The sequence below is a fragment of the Larus michahellis genome, chromosome 3 (assembly GCF_964199755.1).
Source record: "Larus michahellis chromosome 3, bLarMic1.1, whole genome shotgun sequence".
NCBI classification, from domain to species: domain Eukaryota; kingdom Metazoa; phylum Chordata; class Aves; order Charadriiformes; family Laridae; genus Larus; species Larus michahellis.
Window position 1 is genome coordinate 25,610,553 of NC_133898.1, and position 16,279 is coordinate 25,626,831.

At 44.9% G+C, this 16,279-nt stretch overlaps 1 long non-coding RNA gene across 1 annotated transcript in view; it reads left to right on the forward strand.

Annotated features, from left to right (window-relative positions):
- Nucleotides 1-7,473: 7,473 nt before the first annotated feature.
- LOC141740472 (uncharacterized) overlaps nt 7,474-16,279 on the forward strand; it is a 45,142-nt gene continuing 36,336 nt past the window's right edge. Inside the window, exon 1 of the long non-coding RNA XR_012586050.1 lies at nt 7,474-7,587. This is a non-coding gene — a long non-coding RNA (uncharacterized LOC141740472). The remainder of the gene's footprint in view (nt 7,588-16,279) is intronic.

The following is a 16,279-nucleotide window of genomic DNA, read 5'->3' on the forward strand; positions in this document are numbered from 1 at the left end:
GGCTTGGGGCAGAAAGGGAAAAAAGGTGTTTTTTAAAGTAGTTATTGCTCCTGATACCTGAATATATGCAGGGGTCTTCTATTTGGATCACAAAACAGAATAGGTTTGCAATATTTATATACTAGGTGGCCCAAAACCCAAATGGCTCTATTTTCATCCATCATTTATTGTGAATTTTGTTTTTAAGCTTTTAGGGAAAGGAACACTTGAGGAATTTTTTCCTGAGTTAAAGAAAGCCAATTTAAGGCAGAGGCAGTCCAACTGAAATCGGTCAAAACAAAGCCCACCTCAAGAGTAAATCAAGTAAGTGTTACTTATCAAAATAACCCTAAAAGCAGAAGAGAAGGGGGGAAAAAAAACACCTCAAAATAAAAGTTTTCAGTTTAACTTTCTCACCAAACTCATTTGCCACCGACTGAAATGAAGTTATAAGGATAAAATTCTCGGCAGATTTGCACAGCACAGTAATAGCCTTTATGCTTGGAAATTTATGGGCCATGGACAGTTTATAAGAAACGATGTAGTTCATCAGAGAAGCAGACTGATGGAGCACATGGGAGCATTCTGCGCAGGAAGTTGGGTTTTGGAATAATACTTACTTTGATAGAGTTGTTTTGTTAGCTAAGTAAAACAGTAGGGAAGCCAATGGCCACTTAGGCTTCAAACATAAATATATATTTATAAGTCACCCAGCTGCTTAATTGAGATCTCTAGTGTTTTCCCTAAGTATATCTTATCCAAAAAAACACTAACGCAGAAAATAACAACAGCAGCAAAGACCTGCTGTACGCTGAGGTTCATTTAATCAGTCAGTAGTACTTAGGGGGAAAATGGAGCATTATTTTAGGGGCAGATTCGTTGAGGTTTCTGGAGGCTCTTCAGCCCAAGTAGCATTTCAGATTGGGCTGAAATTGCTCTCTAGGAATTGCGTCCCCAAGAAGCAGCAGGGTAGATGCCCTTGCCGCACTTCTGACCTCCCTTGGTGGCTTTTTCTCCAGAAGAAGAGTCCAGCATAACTTGTGTCTGAGCAGTGTTACCAAGTACTTGCATCCCAGTTTGTAAAGATAAACGCTGGGGCTCTTGCCAGATGCCGGCTGTGTTGGCCGTGGAGGGGGAGGGAAGTACATGGGGCTTCAAAATGTTCTCCAAGGGAGGTTACACAGGGGATGGTTCATTAGATTTGAGCAAAGAACTGGAAAATAAGATTTCACACTCTTAGGCTCAAACAGCCTGGGTGAATTTGGGATCCCTGGAAAATCTTGAGGGAATTTGGCAAGTTCTGGGGAGCTTCAGGAAATACTCTGGAGGTTTTTTGCGAGGGTATGTTGCCCTTGGAGCACACCTCCAAGGTGGGCTAGCAGGTAGGGCCTTCCACTCCAAGCACCCTGGGGTGCTGGCCACCTCTCAAAAGCTGTGTCTGGCTCTACTCATGGAGCCCAAGGTTGGTGGACGTGGGGGGTCTTGGGCTTGGCTTCAGCAGTCCCATGGGCAGAGCTCTTCTCACACCTCTGTTTGGTTGAAAGCAATGGTTTTAATTCATGTTTCCTACTTTCCAGGTGAATATCTTAACTTGGAGATTGCTGAATATTCAGTGTGTCTCTTTTCTGATGCAATTGTTTCTCCTAGTTTAGTATCAGTTGCAACAGAGGCCTGAAACCAATTTTTGACTTCTCCTAGAGTTCAGCTTGAGGCTTGAACTGAGTGAGACCTGAGGGCTGAGTTTTCTCTCCCTCCCTCCCTCCCTCTAATCAGGAGATAAGGCTGAACTGGCTTTGGTGTGAATCCTAGTTCTTTTGCATCTATCCCTTTTCCTAACAGGGGTATCCGCATCCTCTGAAAAAGTCTAATTTTAGGAAGGCGTCTCTATTCAACCAGGGCTTTGAGTGCAGGCTAAGATTTAAATACTCCCTACAATAATTTCCTTGATTGGGACCTCAGAAGTAGTAGAGGCCCTTAGTAGCAAAAAATGGACAGGTTTGTGAAGAAACACAATGGCTGAGTACTGCTGAGAACTGCTTGCTAAGCACAGACGTGTCCAACCCGGCCAAATTCTAGGCAATCAGGGTCTGCTCCTGCAGCTGGTGGTCCTGGGACCATCCCACACAGTCACCACAATGCCCGATGGCTGGAAAGATGCTCTCAGCATCCCCTTTCCTCCCCCAGCTCTCAAGTATATTTGTGTTCAAACCAGGGTTTTACTCCTTAGCATGCTCGCAGCCCATTTCCTCCTCCTGTTTTATAGGCACTGAAGTCTAAATGGTAAATTAGTGACATCTTCATTATTATGGCAGTAGAGCGCAGTTCCATCCTAATGCTATTCCCCGTAGGAGCGAGCAGAAGGAGAAGCTAGGATGGAAGCGATAACAAGCGTATTCCAGTATAAATATCTGAAACAATAGCCAAAAACTGCTGTGCCGCTCTCTGGCTTTTCCTGTAGCTTTGTTTCACCAGCTGAAAACATCTTGGAGAACATTCGCTTGCTTCAAAATTGTCCTCCTCTCTCGAGGTGCAGCTGAGTTTATCCACAGCTGCCAAACCGTGAGGCTGGAAATAGGAACGGGTATTTTGGAGAACTTGGCTCGCTGAGGGGGTGGCCTCGGGGGGAGCAGCTCTCCAGATTTATAAAGAGCTCTTCCATAGCTGTTCACACCTTTCTTGGGAAAGATGCTGTCAGTAAAAACGCCCCAGGGCTTAGCAGAGAGTAGGAGCCAGACACCGTGGTGATTTGCTGCTCCTCCTTTCTCATGTGAAGCAGGGGAAACCTTCCAATGTCGGGTTGTTTATTTTGTTTGGTGGCGCTTGCCCACAAAGGAGGGGAGAGGATCTTAAATAATACCGCGATTCGGGCAGCTCAAAGGTGTTGGAGAGCTGTGTGAAATCAGTTTATAGCATTTTAAAAGGTGGTTTTGGCAAAGCCAAACTGGCAGGTTCATTTCCCATTGCACAGAGATTGCCTTTGAACTCCAGGTTTGCCCAAAACCTGAACCTCTCCATGGACATCAGACAAACCTTGTCATTTCTGGAGTGAAACTGCAGGATTTGATAGTTGTCCCCTTGCTTTGCCCCCATTTCTGACTCCCATGGGCACACTGGTATAGCTCCTGAAATGTGTGCTGAAGCCTGCCTCTCTGCTTGTGCTAGGAAGGGATGTCCACGCCATGCTTAACCCTACTGGCAACCTGGTCCTTACAGTAAGGAACTGGGATTTTAGCTCTGTCGGTCCTTAACACCATCAGCTGCAAAAAATCCTGTGCCCCAATTCAGGGGAGTTTGTCCTTTGCAAAATTTGGGTCTCACTTTGCTCTGGGGCAGAGGACAGGCATCCTATGAATTGTCCATCTGAAGGAATGAGCAAATTAATTAAGCACTTTCTGGTCCCAAACGGCTTGGTAAGTTGGAGGGGTATTGGCCCACGGGAATAGGATGGCATTGCTGAAGAGCATCCCAGGGACCAGAGCTAGTAGCAGCAAATCCCCATCAGGTACGTCCCTGCAGAGTGGCAGAGGACATGGCACACACAGACACCCACACCTGTGTCCCTGTGCCTCGGCACCGCGTCACTGAGCAAAGCTGCCTCCAGCCTAATTTTGTAAATTTGCCCTTTTGCAGTCCCTTGTTCACTTATGGTTTGAAGTCTGCAGTTTCGGCTAGATGCAAGTTTACTTTTTAAATTCAGGGGTGGAAGAATTTGCTTCATTCACTTTTTGATCACTTAGAAATTTAATGGGTATTTATTTTTCCTTTTTATTTCCTTTTCTATTTTTTTTCCCTTTGAATTAGAGGCCCCGTTTTAATTAAGACTTTAATATTGTGCAACCTGAACAAAGCTTTAGTTTGCATGCAGATGAACCACAGACCTGTAAAACCAACAAATACGGTAGAAAGAAAACAACTGGTTGTTTATAAGGAGGGAGACCTCTGCGCCTAAAGTGCATCACAGCGCTGGAGTTTGTGTGACTCTGTCTGACTGCGGTGCTGATGTGCCAGTCACTCAAACCCAGGAAGCAAAACTACCTGTATTTAAGGAAACCAGGTGATATCACTCCTGGTTGGTCGCGATATCACCTATCCTTTTGTTTTCCTGTCCCAGGATCTCGTTTTCAGGTGGGAGTTGCAAAGGTGCTGGGGGTGCTGGCAATTTCCCTCTGCAGCCCAGCTCCCGCCGTCAGCCCTCACCCTGAATTTCACAAATTTTGCTCTTGTTCCTCAGGAACCCGTGACATGAGAGACGGTCTGGCGGTGGGACAGCTGGCACATCTCAAAGGTGCTGGAGCTTTTGCAGCGACCATCTGACCCAAGGACGTGTCGCCTGGCTCTCTCCGCCGCTCTCGTGGTCTCCTGCTCTCTGTTCTCCTCATGTGGCGTGTCCTCTTCAGCGTATTCATCCTGCTTTTGGTGTGTCATGGCAACTGTGTCAGATCTTTTATTAGTACTTTTTTTCTTTTACCCTGCAACCGAACCCGGTCTCCTGGGAAATATGGGCTGAGCCCAAAAGACATTAACGTGCCTGCCAAAATGTCATTTTTTTTGAACCTATGGAGGAAAGGAAAAAAAGAAAGGCAAAAAGAAGGGTCATCCCATCCTAGGTATGGCCATGCTTTGTGACTTTCATCACGTTTATAAGACGTATATTTCTCAAATAAGAGGACCTACTGCGGAAGCAGCATTACAGAAGTCATGGGACATGGTGCTTGAGGAGGCTTTGGGAGGTCGCCAGGTCCAGTCCTCCACCTACACAGAAGTATCCATTTCTGGACTAGACCAAAAAAATAGAGAGGTCTGAAGGTTGGTTTGCATGGTCCTGTTTGGACTCCATCCCTCTAAATTCAGTGAGACACAAATACTGTATAAAAAAGCAGAATTTCTAATAAACGATGTGCTCTTCCCACAGTGTATTGATCTGTTGTGTTATCATCACCAAGCTGAGTAAAAGAAAACACATCTAAAACTCTCCTTTGTCATGGTCTTTCTCCGTTTTGCAGCTTGACACTGCTGCCATGATACCACCCAAGGCCCACCACTGCTTCAGCGTTCAAGAAGGCCATGTTTCTTCTCTGGGTGGAAAATCCTGGCTGATTTTCCTATGGACTTGCTGGTTTCTGTAGAAGCTACTCAGCACGTACCAATGACCTCCCATCAATGAGCACCCATTCGTTGGAGGTGGCCAGAGCTTTGCAGGGGATGGAGGGACAGTTTTTTTACATTTTGGTCTTTCGAACATGGCAACCTTAGCGGAAACCCAGAGCTTGCTCACACCTCAGATCCCACAGTAGCCTTCCAGGTGTCCCACTGCAGGTGCGGGATATGGCAATCAGGAGTGGAGAAATATCAGATGAGTTAGTAAATACATAGCAGGCAACATAACTTCCTGAAGAATTTGCTGGTAGGCATGGGAAATTGCAGCCCTCAGGGTATCAGGCAAGTTTTGCTCCTCTTCCAGGATAACTTGTTAAATGCCAGGTCGGCCCTGACACAGGTTTTCAGCAAGTGGGAGAACAGCAGGAACTGAAGCTCCTGGAGGTGGTTGTGGTTGACTGCTCCAGCAACAGCGTCACGTGCTAGAGGGGAACAGGAGAAAAAAAAATGCGTTTTCCAGGGAATCTAATTGCACTGAGTGGTGGCTGGAGGGGTCCTGCAGTGCATTTCATGGGAGTTTACATAGTTCTGGATCCTCCAGCACTTAGAATGGAAAAAAGAAAGCCAATCTGTTTGATCAGGCCTCTCCCACTCGATATGTGTATTGGATTCTACATTAAAGCTTTTAACAGTTACGTACACATCTGAGCTGGAGCTATTGTTAGCCCATGTGATGGATTAAGATCAAGAATGTTAATGTTATCCAAAGGAACGCTTTTTAATGTATATTGCGATTGTATAAACAGGGTCACCAGAGCTAAATGGGATGTCAATGACCTATGAAGATCATAAAGTAAACAAAAGATCTTAAAATAAGCATGTAACCTGAACACATCGGGGATTGTTGTATATCAAAGGCATTTGCTTATATAAAGTAAGGGAAAATTACTTACGGGTAATGTTGTTTGCCACAAGTCTACCTCTTGCCTGCTGTACAAAGGAAACCTACCGGGAGGGACTGGGGTATGTCTCCATCTACCAGGAAGCACTGAGCCCGCAGGCCTCGACCAAGCAGAGCCTAGCTTTTGTACACACATAATAAACATACGCTTAAATCCCAGGGAGCAGCGATAAGGCGTTGTTGCTGGTGAACGGCAAGGCTCCTCCAGCCCTCATGGGAGAGGGAGGGAGGATGACCCCACCACACACTGCTGGCAGGCCAGTTTCGGAGCCCCGGTAACACAGGGAGCCCATGGCAGCTCCATGGGGCCAGGCAGCAGAGTGGGAATTAGCGTACACCAGATGGTTGAAAATATCGGGAAGATACTGGGGGCTTTTTTTCTTTTCTTTAAGTACGTTAGCATTTCCCTCCTTGCTTCCACACCGTGGTGATTGAAGAGTCGGGGCTTTTTTGGCTTGGTTTTGCTCACTCAGTAGCCCCTAAATTATTGCTGTGGGAGGGTGAGCCCCTTGTTCAAGATGCTCTAACCCACAGGGGCTTAAGGGATTTCTTGCGAGACAGCACAGTTAGAATCAGAGATATTCCCTGGAAGAAGGGGATCCTGGGGGGGGTGTCTTCCTATCCTGTCCTTAGAGCAGTTGGTCACCCTGCCAAAGTGCAGAGCCTTTCATTTGTCCTCACTGAATTTCATTGTATCTTCTTCAAGTTGCTTCTCCAGTTTTGAGTTCTAATCCTGTCCTTACAGTCCCTCCCAGCCTGGTCCCCTCTGCAAATTTAATAAATATATTCTATCCCATTAGTTGGAGAACTCATGGAAACAGTGGCCAGGACTGGGACTGATCCTGGAGAACACTTTTGCCATTGCGACCATGAATCAAAGAGAACACCTGTCTGGGCATGGCTTTAAGAAATCATTTTACACTTACCACAAAATAACTCAATCAAGACTATGTTTTCCTGATTTGCTTACGAGAACGTCCAAAGAAACAGTTTACTGAAGTTGTTGTATGTGATACTTATTGCTCTTTCTGTACAGGCTGTTATGCTATCATAGGAGGAAATTCTGTTAGTCTGATAATATTCATTCTTGGAAAATTGTATTGGCTAGTCCACAGTTCCTTGTTACCTTCTAGGTTATTTTCAGATTATTTACTTGTTCCAGACCTTTTTTTTTTTCCTAGCAGGTTAAATTATTGTTCTAGAATACCCCAGACTGTTTAAAAAATAAAAGAAAACAAACAAACAAGACTGAAAAACAACCCCCGAAAAGACCTTCTCAGATTAACCTCTGAGAGATGGCCACAGCTCGCTCCTTAATTACCATCAGGTGATGTTCATCAAACAATTAGCATCAGGTGATGTTCATCATGCCCAGCTGAGCTGGAAGCACCTAGTTTATTTGAGCTCTCAGTGAGCTTGTTCTATTGTGACTTTAGGTTGGGAGTTTCTTCTTTCTGCTCCTGGAATTATTTGTATGGGGGTCCCGAGTTATGGTGGAGCTCAACAAGGACTGATATAAAGCACACTGGAGAAAACAGGGGATTAATCAGGTATTTTTCCTTCCTGTGTTGTACTATTTTGCTGGCTCTGCAGGAATCCTGCTTGACAGAAGAGCTCCAAGTACGAAGGTGGGGATATGACTTTATTTTGTCCTTTAACTTCTGTCACTCTCTACCTGAGCCTATGATCTTAGATCTCTAAGTGTCATGCTGGTTAGTGGTGTAGGTGAAATGAAACCTGCTGCCTGTAGTAGGGCAGATCCAAGTGCTCCTCCCTGAATAGCTGGGCACTGGGACCAAGGGAGGTGACTGTTCCCAGTTGCTGGCAATAAATGATGCCTTTGCCTGCGGCCTTGACCGTGATCCTTACCATATGTATCCTATCTTGTGGTTCTGCCAGGGCTAAGCTTGCAAATGCAACCCTAAGACAGTGCAATGCTGCCACTAAGGAGTAAGGGACTGTGGAGCTTCTGTTCCCTGTGGCTTGTTGCTTCTTTTCACCTCTAGTAGACTGTTTCTGTGGCCTTTCTCTTCCCTTTCATCAGGGGAATGAATTTGGGGTCCTGATGCCCTAAGCGGCTCAGAGAGGCCAATGTCCAAGAGCTATTCCCACCGCCTCTGGGGCTTTGCTGCCATCTCTGCTGACCCCCAAAAATCCCTACGTGTCCCATGACTGTTCTCCCTTTCCCGGGGTAAGAAAGCGTGTCCAAGGCAGAGGAGGCCTGAGAACCAGGCTCTCCCCTATGTTGTGAGTGTAAACCTTCATCCAGCTCTTGGGAGAGAGTTATTGATGTTTAAAGTGGTTGCTTTGGTTGCCAGCTGCCCAGCAGCATCCCTCATTGTTCCCATGTTACCTCTGGGGGTTTCTTTGTTTTGGTGTAATTTGGGTTTTTGTTTGTTTCAGAGAAAGTTAGTTTTCATTTACCTTTGGGGATTTTCCATTAAGTTAACGTGGACTGGAGAATCAGTGTTTCAGAAAGATGACATAGAGAAGTATGGGGTTATCCCTTGGCTACTGGAAAAAAGTTCACAACATTAATAGTCTTTTGCTTTTATGCTTCTCATTAGGTGTGGGCATATAGTTTTGATTTCTTCCTGAGATATATGTACTAATGCACCACAAAGGAATGTAAATCACCCATATACAAAGTGGTCCTTCCTACTTCAGCAAGCTCTTCGTAGCATGCAAAAATTCAGCTGTTCTCCATTACAGATATTACGATAGTAATCAGCAATTTAAAACTCTTTCAATGATTGTTAGCCCAAAAGGTTTTGTTTATTTGTTTACTGGCATTGAATGATGGTTATTATCAGCTTTGAATGACATTCAACATTCATTTTGCAGCTCTGTCTGTTTTCAAATATTTGGGGATGTCCTTGTTAGGATGTTTTCACTGCAATTTCATTCACAGCAATTCCAAAGCACGCGCGCTGTATGTGATCAATTAATTACTGCTTGTAATCAAAATTTTTCTTAATGTGCGGAAACACAGACAGCAAATATGCCTTAAAGTGTCTTTGTTTTGTCAGGAAACGACCTCCCAATGTGCTTTAAAATATGTAAATGGATTTGTGCTTTACGATGAAGCATTGCTGTGTGGTTTTACCCAAAGACTCCTCCATGGAAGGGATGTAGTGACTAGCATTTTGCATAACTTCATGGTGGGGCTGGTGGCTGTGTGCTGTGCCTTTGGTCCTCCTGTCCTCAGGGACTCTGATTGTGGATGTGAGAGCTACTGCCTCAAGTTTTCTGGAGGGTACTTAAGCCTGGAAACACAGTAGGTGCTCAGTAGGAGTTATGGGGGGTAATCAAAGGAGAAGACAAAAAAAAAAGTTCTCAGCTGATTGAATTACTTTGCTTGCTGGGAGAAATTAAACACACTTTTGAACTTGGTCCAAGCGACTTTGGAACAACGTTCACATGTCAGTGGAAGTTAAGCATCAAACCTCTTCAGGTGTTTCCGTCCATCCCAAGTGGTGATACTTCTGCTATGTTTTGCATGATGTCTACACAGTCATTTCTCTTGAGAAACTAACTACTGAACTGCAACAAACCAACTTAAAGCGGGAGGTGAGTTTTGGGGTTAAGGTGAAGAGCTATTTGGGATAGATTAGATTATCCCCTATCTGCCCATCATAGGGCCTTTCCTGTTTGTTTGTCTACATCATCTTCCAAAACATCTGGTGCTGGCCTTTGTCGAGATAGCACAATCCACAGGTTAGATCCTGTGTGGTCTTGTCTGCCTGGAAGAAAGGGCATTTGGATAAGTTAAGTAGCTGTAGCTGCAGAAAGGGCTGGTCTTGAAGGGAGTTTTCAGCTGAAGATGGATGAGCTCCTCTGCTTCACGGACCTGTTCCACCCCGTTACCTGATTTCTTTATGACATGCTGGCAGTCGCCTTTGCTGGGCTCTCGCTGCGAGACAGTCAGCACTGCACTCACAGCACTGCAGGAAAAATAAACCCATTCAGGCCTAGCAAAACACTTGGAAAAACATGCAGATGTCTTTTTTTTGGTGGTGGATTTTTTTTTTTTCCTGGTGGGTCCTGAGTTGTGCTTCCTCTCAAAGTTTTGCATACAAAGACCTTTTTGTGAAGGTTGTCAGCCCTTGCACTAGATTTGGCAATTTTTCTTCTGATGCCACTCTTGTAGAGGAGGAGAGAGGAAGGGGCTGATGACAGGAGCTCATTAATTAAAATTAGGTACTGTTTTAATTTTGGTCACTGTCTTGAAACTGTAGCAATAGCAAAATGCCTTGGTCTTTTTTTTTTTTTTTTTAAAAAAAAAAAAAGCAAACCCAAGAGGTTAGGTTCTTCCCTGTGCTGAACCACCATCCAAAGCATGGAAATAGAGGTCTTAAGAGATCTGGTTAGGCTTTCTGGGTTGTCCAGGCAGATTGATACCATCTGGAAGTCTGGCTGGGGAGAGGATTTGAAATCTGGACCCTGATACTGGCTTTTAGTCTTCCATTTTTCTAAAGTAGCTTTTCAGTGGGAGTAAATGACTCTAATTGTATTGAAGGAGCTTGACTAATTCACACCAGCTGAGGGACTGGCCCCTGAGGTCTGGGCTGGCCTGTTCTTTCTGTCTCATTTTAAAAAAAAAAAATAAAATCCAACTTTTGGAATAGTAGTGTAGAAATGGAAGTCCTCAGCTGCTTTGCATTTGGTTTGAGATGCAGCAGCACCTTCTGGGAAGAGTGTATTTCTATGGTGGCTCTAGTCAAAAAGATGCTTCCACTTGCAGAAAGGGGCACCGTTTGCTCTCTTCCATATCCATCCAGCAAAGGGATGATGAGGCGGTGGGTTGGGGCTCTGGTAGCATGTGCCTGATAGTCCTTGCTGAGATGGTGTAAGATGTTTTGGCCCTTTGTAGCAACAGAATGAGCAGGAGGCAAAATACGGTTCTCCCTCCTCCACTTCTGCGGTGGTTTTAAGGTGCCCAGGTGCACCAGCTGGGCTGGTGGGGTGTTCTGTGCCAATTTGATTGCATGGGCTCTGCTTGGTGGGCATAAAGCCCTGAGATGAGGGTGCTGAGGTTGGGAGGAAGCTCTGATATCCCAGCATGGTGTGGGTGCAGCCTGTGTGTTTCATTTCCACTGGAAACTCCTGCTGAAATAGGCTTCTCTGCTCCTGGGTGCAGTGAAGTCCTGGGCTTCTGAGCCTGTGCAGAGCAGCCTTAAGCTTTCTGTGATTCAGTAGAACAAAGCATGGAAATCTTGCCTATATTCTTTTTTGTGTGTAGCTGAATGTAGAGCGCATCCTTTTTAATGCAACCAAAGGAAGGAAAACTGAACTGCATCTTTACTTTGGTCCTTTTTTTTTTTTTATTCTGCTTTAGCTGTAGAGCCCTTTAAGGGGGTGGGGGGGGAGGGAGGAACCTCTTACTTGTCACTCTCTCAGATGGTATTAAATGACCTTGCTGTAAAAGAAGGAGCTTGTTCTAGGTAGCAGCTCTGAAGCTTTATTGTTAAGGTCCCATCCTGTTTGTTTTTAAGGCTAAAAGCATAACAAGTACAAATGTACACAAACAGGGAAGAAAGAGGGGAGAAAATAAAAAGGACAAAAGATAAGAAAATGCAGGTTCTGATGCTGACAGCCCACTTGCTGGAAAATCAGTTTGCAATATTTTTGCTTGTTGTGGGCTTTAAAGGGATCGGACCAGGTGCTCAGCACATGTAAATCCTGCTCTGTTGTACCACTGTCTACCTGGTGTGTTGTCTTAGCTTGCCTCCAATGAAGGGCTTGCAGAGAGGATTTTTCTATGGCTGAGCAAGCCTGACCTTTATTAGGCAGGAGGTTAAGAGGAGGGAAAATGGAAGATAGAAGAGACAGAGCTAGAGTGACTATTAATAGAAAATGAGGTTTACACCTCAGGTGTTGCTGAGGGATTCAGCTGAACCTGATAATCCCTGTGTCCTTGTCTGGAGCAGAGCTGCACTGACAGGCTTGCTTCTTGTTTCCCTCCCCTCAGGTGGCTGAGCCAGTCTATCTTTTAATGTCTGCAGGCACTGTGGGAAGGAATGTCTGAGTACCAGCAGGCAAAGGTGGTCAGGATGCTCTGCAAAATTACTTGCCATCTACTGAAGCCTTTGAGTTGCAAAGGGCTTCCTAGCAAAGCATAGTCCCCAAAGCATGGACACCTTGTTCCAGCAGAGCTAGTCACCAAAAGCAAACATCTGTTCATCCTGAGTGTGGGCTTGTTTGTGATTATTTTTGTGCCAGCTTGGGCTGGGAGACCATGCAGTTGTCCGGTGGTGAAGGTGAGACTCTCTGTGCTTCTCATCACTGCCATTTGTATCTGCGTCTGGTCCTTGCTCATATACAGGCAACCTCCTACTTGTGAACACCACCTTGGTATGGCTAAGACAGTTCTCTGACCTCACTGCACATTTCTCAACAACCATGTCGTTTCCTCCAGTTGAAGACCATCAAGTTGTCATTACTTACTTGGGTTTATTTTTGCAAACCATTTTTACATAGGATGTATATGTGCTGAGGTGTCTGCCTGCTGTCTTTCACATGCTTAGGACAAGGAAAGACGTCATTGTGAACTTCAGTACAGTGGTTCCTCTACATAAATATCTTATAAAGCTCATAAGAGTCCTTTGGGGTTAGGAATGTTTTGTCCCGTCAATTCAAAATGTTACCTAATACCAATAAATGCTAATAAAGAGCTTGTAGCTGGCATCATATACCAAAGCACTACACATTCATTAGGAATCACCTATGCAAGTGCAAGGCCAGCCAAAATAATCTCCTAATCAGTTACAAAAAGTCTACAGTACTTGTCAGGAGCTCGGTGTGGGGCAATAGCATTGAGAGTTGTGGTTTCTGGCTGAGGCACTAAATCTGTTGCACATGGAGACAAGCCAGAGTGAGAAGGTCCTCGCTGGGACCCAGTCTTTCCTGTGTTTGGGGTAAGGGAGGGGGGGATTTGAGTTAAGAACAGTAAGTCTTCGGATAGTTGTTATTTTGGGTGTATCACCATTATAAAGGGAAGAGTGCATGTCAGCTCTACTGTTTTGTGGGGACACATCTGTGAGTGTTTTCCAAAATACCTGTCTCCTCCAGTATGCCAGAAGTCTCCCCGCATGTCACTTCTTATGGGTGTTCAATGGCATATGTGACTTAGCGTGCATGAGGCTGCAGGAGGGATATCTCGGGGTGGTATGTGTTTTTTCAAAGGCAGTCTTCGTACTGTGCACAAGGTCCCTCCATGTGAGGAAAATCCTAACTTTGCCTGCTGAAGTGGCTTTATGGCTCCTGGCTGGTAGTGCAAAGCTTTTGCGGAGAGGAACAAGCCTCTCTATCTTCCATGTTCCACCTAAATTAGTATTAAAACTTTATTTGATATGTCCGGTGATTTAAACTTTAAAGACCCCTTTGGCCTACCATCATTCATGAGTAAGTATGTCATCTTCCTGTGCGCTTAAATGGAAAAAGAGTTGAAGTCTCTCCAAAGAATACATTTTTTGACTGGAGCTGGAGCACTTAAATGGCCCCTTCTCAGGCTGCTTTTAATAGGAGTTGAAATCAGGAAATATCAGAATATGGCTCCTGAAGTGCATTCTGTAATCAAAAGGGAGCATACATTTTTTTTGTTTCCTCTAAACGCCCAGTTGCTGAGCTTGCTATGATGATTAATTAGTTGAGAAATCTCCTTCCTGAAGTTGTTCCATCTTGGAGTGATAGATTGTTATAGGGGTCAAATCTGTACTGCGTGGCTATGTTTGCTCCTGCTGTCCCGAGGGAGCACAGAATTCCATGTGATATGGTGGGACTGCTAGTGCCATATTGCGGAGAGCGTGCCAGGCGGCAGAGGACAGTGGCTTATTCTTTGCCTGCAAAGTGGTGCTCCTTAGGGTCAGCGGCAGCCTTTACCTTTTGAACATGGGGCGCTCCTGTTGTGGTTCAGACCCAGGAGAACATCTACTTTTTGCAGCCCCCTTCTAGTGTTGGTTTGGCGTTTGGTGTGTGTTATACTTTTTTTTTCCCTAAGGCTCCTCAAATTTGTGCTTGGGAGCTCATGGGCTGGTAGAACTTGTCTAGCTATCTTCAGCCTAGTCCAGTGCCCTGCTTGCAAATGCGCCATCAGATGTGTGTCGGGAGCCCTATTTTGGTGATGGTTCAGGTGCAAGCCAGTGCATTAAGGGCAGTTTGGTTGAACACGCCACGTGGCAAGAATGGTCGCACCCATCTGCTACTAAGCTTTCACGCTGGCTTTGGCCAACAGCACAACTCTGGTAGGTCTTAGAGAGACTCGGGAGCTTGACTCATATGCCAAGCTGTGTGGTCCTGAAACTAAGCATTTGGGCAGGCAAAAATTCTGTTGGTTTGGCATTTTTAAGCTGTATACATGCCTGCCCAGCAGCTGAGGCTGCCTGAATGGTCATGTTGCAGCTGCTTTGGCTTTACCCTTTTATAAATATTCAATCATTGTGCTTTTTTTCCCTTGGACCAATGAGATGAAAACTCAAAAATAGTATTTTAAAAATTATTGTCTTCAGGAGGACAGTGCAATGCTTATGCTATGGGCATTCCCACAAACTAGGATGGGCTGAAGTATGCTTAGCCCCTGGTTTATGAGACCGAGGTCAAACGTGACATGTTTTCAGATGACAGATTGTCAGGGCTGCACTGCCAAACCACATTACCAAAATTCTAGTTCTTGGTGCCTCAGCACTGTATTTATTTGGGCTGTTTGAAAGTGCTAGGATGAAACCTGCTGCATCTGCCGTTTTGCATGGGGAGTGTAAAAAAGCATGTGGTTGATATGAGTAGATACTGGCTTTTGTGTAAGTGCTCATGTTTTGTCTTTGTTTTCTTGAGTTTTAGACATTTGGTCAGAGAAAGAGGCTTGGCATATTTACATAGGTGTCCATGAGTGCTTGAAGGGAAAGGCACCTTGATCCTGGTTCTGTATTTAGAATCGTAGAACCATAGAATTGTCTAGGTTGGAAGGAACCTTTCAGATCATCGAGTCCAGCCATTAAATGGACCGTTTTGATGATGCATACGTGGATGGGATCACTGATCCAAAGTCGACAGTTAAGTCACAGATGCTGTGAATCCTTAAGATCCCCAGGTTAGAACACGTGTAAGAAGTTGGAAGCATAGCTGTGTTCTGCAAACTCTTCTGTTAAAATATTCAGTTCAGTAAAACTATTCAGTTAAAATACAGACAGAAATGCTTCCTACTTACTCAGCAGCTTCTGCAGTATGCTGTGGAAGTGGTGATAGGACTGAACACATGGAGGTCCTGGGTTGGATCTAGAACATGCACCGATGTCACTTGGAGTTCCCCGTCACCAGGCAGAGGATGTCTACCACCCTCTTACCACAGACTCCACACTTCTTACCTTCCTCCTGCGCTGGACTGGGCAGACTGGAGCCAACCCATTGCCACTTTCTTTGGAGAAATTGGCCCAGCTGTCTGATGGAAAAATAAGGGTGACCAGAATGATGCTGTGTTATCAGATCAACACGTGAGCAACCGATTAGTGTGAAATGAGGGCATGCAACTGCGGAGTGAAAAAGAAGGTTTTTCTTGTCATGGGCTTGGTCATTACACGCACGTGGTGGGGTCTCACTCCCACCACACTAGTGATGCATGTGTGTGTTTTTGACTAATCCTGCAATGACAGCACATGAGCTGATGGTCACTGAGGTATGGTTTCCCATGCTCTGCTAACACTTTGCTTCCAACAAGTGCAAAGCTTCAGCTCCAACCAGGTATCTTAGTACCACAGGACTTCTCTATTTAATTGAAATCATTTTGCAAGACCGTCCAGAGTAAATACCCTAGACAACAGAACACGGTTGGTAATATGGAACATGTGATTTATTTTATTTTTTTTAACAAACCGATCCGGGAAAATGTTTCCACGCTGACAAAAACAGAACAAATGTAGGTCAGTATCTGAAGGAGATGAAAGAAGCCAAGTGTAATGAGAGCCTATTGTTTCATGCTGACATATGCAGGAAGCTTGTGGAGAATGAACATCAAACTAAAATGTGAGGAAAAAAGAATAGAAGGCATGAAAATCATCATACTCAAGAAAACAAAGAGATCAGAAAGTTAAGGGGCATGCTAAGAAATCTGCACTAGGAGGCTAAATAAATGAGTTTCACATTTCCCCTTCTCCCTTCTCTTCGATTCTGGGTTTCTATCTCCCATTTGTCTACTAGGTAGCAGTCTCTTCTTCCTTCCAGGAATACTTTGTTTTTTTCCTTCCTATCCTG